Source organism: Dasypus novemcinctus, chromosome 11, assembly GCF_030445035.2.
Source record: "Dasypus novemcinctus isolate mDasNov1 chromosome 11, mDasNov1.1.hap2, whole genome shotgun sequence".
Classification (NCBI taxonomy): Eukaryota; Metazoa; Chordata; class Mammalia; order Cingulata; family Dasypodidae; genus Dasypus; species Dasypus novemcinctus.
In genome coordinates this window covers 99,642,934-99,649,119 of record NC_080683.1, presented here as the reverse complement: position 1 = coordinate 99,649,119, position 6,186 = coordinate 99,642,934, and positions in this window count along the sequence as shown.

Sequence of the window (6,186 nt, the reverse complement as noted above, 5' to 3'; positions counted from 1 at the left end):
GAAAACCACTACTTTGGGTTTTAAGATACAATAAACTACTAAAAGTGTGAATAAATATATAATAAATTATGACAGCTTTTAAAATAGCAAATTTTTGTCCACTGAGGCCATGCAACATAAACCAGTGAAAAAAAGAAAAGAAAATCAGCAAACTCAGCTTTTGCAGATCCCAGATATATAAACTTTTTGATAACCTACCTGAAGTAAGTGTGTTTGCTGTCCTTGTATCATAGTAACACAATGTTATTTTAAGATTTCCCAATTCTGCATCATGGTTATTATTCCTGGCACTCTTCACCATGAAATTTCTTCCTAACTTTTGCTCTCATCTCTGTTTCCCGCTTCTTAAACTCATCCTAGTCCCATCCACGGAAAGTGGTTCCCAATCCTCAAGCTTAAGCTTCTAGATGAAGATTGTCTTGCCCTGTTGTGGGTTGAATAATGTCTTTCAAAAAGATATGTCCTAAATTCTGAACCCATGAATAGAACCTTATTTGGAAATAGGGTCTTTGAAGATGTGATTGGTTAAAATGAGAACAAGTTGGCTTAGGGTGGGCCCTTATTCATTGTGACCAGTATCCTTCTAAGAAGAGGGAATTGTAGACAATGGAACAGAGCAGAGAGGAGAAGGCCATGTGACAAAGGAGGCAGAGATTGAAGTGCTGCATCTACAAGCCAAGGAACACCGCAGATTACAAACAAACACCAGAAGTCAAATGAGGCAAGGAAAGATTCTCCCTGTGGGTTTCAGAGGGAGCATGGCCCAGGGAATCAAAACCTTCATTTCAAGTTTCTAGCCTCCCAAACCGTGAGACAATGCATTCTGTTGTCTTAAACTCTGGAGATTGTGGTGCTTTGCTACAGCAGTCTTAGGAAATGAAAACAAATACATACTCCAAAGACAACAACCTTGTGATATACCAGGATTTTCTGCCCCCCTTCCTCTCTGTAGATGTTAGACTTGTGCTGTCCAATGGGTAGCCACTAGCCACATTTTGACTATTGAACCTTAGAATTATGGCTAATGTGAATTAGGTGTGTTGTAAGTGAAAAAAACACAGTGTTTCCAGCATTTAGTATAAAAAAGAGAAGGTAAACTATCTCAATCATTTTAACTATTATGAATTGAAATGAAAATATCTTGCATATACTGGGTTTAATTAATTATAAAATTTTCACCTGTTTCTTTTACTTTTTTAATGTGGCCACTAGAAAAATTTTAAATCACCTATGTGCCTCATGTAATATTTCTATGGGACAGCAGGGGGTTAGAATATGATCCTTGGATACCATATCCCTGTGATTTCAAGGTTCCTTTCTTATTCTGAATCCTTTTGCTGTAGCTCCTTTTGCTACATCTCATCTCTTCCTTCGTTTACATCTCATCATTTTTGTCTCATCTCTTCACAGTCTGCCATTTCACCTGACCACACCATAAGCTCAGAAGGACATGGGACTTCTTAAACTTATGTTCTTGAATCCAACAATCATGCACTGATTATTTGATGGAAAGTGCTCTATCAAGAACTATAGATAAACTTGGGGTAGGACTATGTTCTGGAAATTGCAAGGACATCCCTGTGTCTAGAGATGAGGGTGCAAGGAGGAAGGTGCCAAAGTGGAAGAAGCCATAGCCTGAAATGTCTTGTGGACCATTCTATAAAGCTCAGCTTTTAAGCTGAAGGCAGTGGGCAGCCACTGAGAAGTTTTAAGTAAGGAACTGACATGTGCAGTTTTACTTTCTAGGAAGATCAGATTATAATACAGCAAGAAAAGAATCAACAGGTGATATATGGCTGACAGGGAGCTGTACAGAACATATGTCCAGGGTGCATGGTAATGTTTGGATATACTCATAGTGGCAACAATTAAAAACCACAGTAGGGGGGGTCCTGGGTTCCTGGCCAGTGGTGCTCTGTCATGGTCCCTAGGGGAGCAGCGACAGTCTCCCAGGTACAGTGGCGGGGACCGGGAGGGAGTGAGGGTTCAACAGTGAGCCCCTGATGCTAATGACTATGCTTGTGAGCTGATAAACCCAAAATAAGAACAAGGCCTAGAACAACTTTGTGCCTGGGAATTTCCTCCTGTCAGCCTTCATGTTACTCAAATGTGGCCAGTCTCGAAGCCAAACTCAGCATGTAAATGCAATGCCTTCCCCCCAGCGTGGGACATGACACCCGGGGATGAGCCTCCCTGGCAACGAGGGACCACTATCAACTACCAACTGATGATGCAACTGGAAAATGACCTTATACGGAAGGTTCAATGCGGATCAGCAGAATATCCATGTCTACATAAAATACCATGACTTTAAAATGCTGTTTGACCTAAAGTAAGGGGGAAATGGAAAGGAGAAATGAGTTTATATGGCTACGAGTTTCTAAAAAAGAGTCTGGAGGCTGGCAGAAGGTTTGCCCTCATGCACAACTGAGCAGAGTCAGAGAGACAGATAAAGCAGATACAACCCCCAGATATTGGTTCTATGAGGGCTAAAGAGACCCACGGGAGTTATGGTCATGGCCGATGGGGTTAACTACCAGGGCAGATGGCCCCTCTTTGGAAATGGTGTTTATATGTGATGAATCTGGACTCAGATGGGATCTCCCTTCATAAGACTTTCATGCCAATGTGCTGGAGGTGCAGTTAATGTTGGGGTTTAAGATATATTTAGGGGATTTGAATCTCTGGACTGACAATGTGATAGCCAGATCCTGAGCCTCAACAGACTCCAGCACCTACAATCTGATTTATTGGACTTACCACACTCAGCTAAGATGGAGTTGAAGAAGGACAATCACCACACCATGGAGCCTAGAGTGATTACAACTGAAAATGGGAGGATGGCAGCCAGCATCCATGTGGAATCTGAGCCTCCTCTTGACATAGAGGTGCAATGGACACAACCAATCCAATGTCCACATAGAAGAGGTGGCATTGGATTGGGAAAAGTGGACATGGTGGACGATGGGTATGGGGAAGGGCAGGAAGAGATGAGAGGTGGGGGCGTATTTGGGACGTGGAGCTGCCCTGGATGGCGCCTCGGGGGTGATCACCAGACATCGTGGATCCTCACAGGGCCCACTGGATGGAATGGAGGAGAGTATGGGCTATGATGTGAACCAATGTATATGAGGTGCAGAGGTGCCCAAAGATGTACTTACCAAACCCAATGGATGTGTCATGATGATGGGAACGAGTGTTGTTGGGGGGGGGAGAGGGGGGGTGGGGGGATGGGGTTGAATGGGACCTCACATATATATTTTTAATGTAATATTATTACAAAGTCAATAAAAAAAAATTAAAAAAAAAAAAAAGAAAAGAATTAAATGGCTGCCATCACAGTTTTAAAAAATATACTGAGGACTTGAACTGAGGCAGTGATAACGGGAATAGCTAAATTCAAATTTGGAAACATGCAATATGTAGAAAATCTTTAGGATATGGAGGCTATTTAAAAATGGAGAGTAAGAGAAGATAAAAGATCAAGAATGAGAACCTGCCTGGCTTGGTGGATAGTGGTTCCATTTACCAAAATTCAGAATATAGGAGACTGGGGAAACTGATCAATTTCAAGTGTGATTCATTGAATCCAGGCTTCCTAGGGAAAAGAATGGAGAATTATGGTGCATAGAATTCAAGTCTGGATTAGAGCTAAAAGAGGTATCAAACCTTGGGAGCTGGAAAAATCACCTTGGGCTTGGATGAAAATTAATAATACAATTCTGTCAAACATTTCTTTTAAAAAATTCAAAATAAAATATTTAAGGATCCACATCTAAATGTATTCACACAAGGAAAAGGCCAGATGGCTATATGTTAACCAAGTTAACCACGGTTGCTTCTGAGACTTGGGATAATGAAAGATTTTTCTTTCCTTGCATTTTATGGCTTGGCATCAATTTCTCAATTTCTAAGCTGGCCATATATTACTAATGATACTCTTCAAGTATTTTGTTTTAAATACAAAAGAATATGAATTAGCATATTTGAGTCATGGATTTTCAAACAAGATGGAAATTAATACAGCAGAAAGGGAACATTCTCCTTCAACCACCTCCAATCCCACACCCATCAAAGATTCAGTGATACAAGTTCAGAAGTTCAGCTTGTATTCTTCATGTACTATTCTAGAATATTTAAAAATACTATTTTTAAAAAGGCAGAGAGAGAGCCATTTTTATTTGTTGATTTTATTTCATCATAAATAGATCCTGAACCCTCTTCCTTCCTTTATCTATATTCTAGACTTAAATGATTGCTCACTAGCCCATAGTTTTAAATACAGATATATGAATTGTGACACTTAAATTTCTATGTCCAAGTCCTGACCTTTACTCGGAGCTGCAGACTCACTCACATAACTTGTCTACCTGAAATGTCCACTTGGCTGTCTACTAGGCAACTTGAACTATATATGTCCAAAACAGAGTCCATGAGGCTTGCTCTCTTATTAGGCTACCAATCTCAAAGCATTCTTCCTGATTTCTGTAAGAGGCACCTGCCTTCTCCCACCAAGGCTAGGGCCAAAAATTTAGATGTTGTCTTTAATTTCACAACTTCACTTCTAATTTATGAGCTGAACCTATTGGCTCTACTTTTGATATCTAATCCATATCCATCCACTTTCCTCCATCTCCACTGCCACCAGCCTAGCCCAAATTATCATGGCCATTGGTCTGGATTATATCATTTCCACTTCCTTCCACATTTTCTCCCTTCAAATCCATTTTCTATGTGAAGAAGTGATTTTAAAAATTTATATCAGATCACCTCACTCCTTGGTTAAAAATACCGTGGGGTTCCTCATTTCTCTTAAAATAAAACCCAAACTTCTACATGCATGGCCTATAAATCCCTTCATGCCATGTGCCTCCATCTCTATTACTCTGTCATATTGATTTTCCTTCTGTTCCTAAAATATAGCAATTCATTCTGACCATAGGACCTTTGCATTGCTGTTCCATCTATTGGAAAAGCTCTTCTCCAGATACAGGGAAACCCGGCTCTTCTTAACTTCAGATCTAAATCCCAGTGTCACTTCTTCAGGCAATCCCCTCCCCCCTGGCCTCTAATGCTGCTCCCTTAGCCCAGCCATTATACATGACTGTACCAATTAAGGTTTAGTCACAAACCATTATCAGAAAGTACTAATTTATTTACTTGGGCCTACACTATAATTTATTGATGCAAAGAAAACACAACCTCTTTTATTAATCTATTGACTGATCTGGTCTTAAGAGCCTGACCCCAACACCACCAGCTGGATAGCAAGAAAAAAATTTTTTTTTTAATTATATGTAGTGCAGTCCATTTTAAAACTTTATTCAGTCCAAGAGTTTAAATGGTCTCATTAGGTTTGGTTTCATTGTTTTGGTATAATTATTCCATCTCTTCCATGTATCTCCTTAACTCCTTGCTGATCTCAAGATGGGGGATGGAGTAGGGCTTTATAAAACCTAATGGCGTCAGAGAGACAGATAAAGCAGATACAACCCCCAGATATTGGTTCCTATGAAGGCTAAAGAGACCCATGAGAGTTATGGTCATGGCCGATGGGGTTTACTACCAGGGCAGATGGCCCCTCTCTGGAAATGGTGTTTATGTGTGATGAATCTGGACTCAGATGGGATCTCCCTTCATAAGACTTTCATACTAATCTGCTGGAGGTGCAGTTAACGTTGGGGTTTAAGATATAGTTAGGGGATTTGAATCTCTGGACTGATAATGTGATAGCCAGGTCCTGAGCCTCAACAGACTCCAGCACCTACAATCTGATTTATTGGACTTACCACACTCAGCTAAGATGGAGTTGAAGAAGGACAATCACCACACCATGGAGCCTAGAGTGATTACAACTGAAAATGGGAGGATGGCAGCCAGCATCCATGTGGAATCTGAGCCTCCTCTTGACATAGAGGTGCAATGGACACAACCAATCCAATGTCCACATAGAAGAGGTGGCATTGGATTGGGAAAAGTGGACATGGTGGACGATGGGTATGGGGAAGGGCAGGAAGAGATGAGAGGTGGGGGCGTATTTGGGACGTGGAGCTGCCCTGGATGGCGCCTCGGGGGTGATCACCGGACATCGTGGATCCTCACAGGGCCCACTGGATGGAATGGAGGAGAGTATGGGCCATGATGTGGACCATTGTCTATGAGGTGCAGAGGTGCCCAAAGATGTAC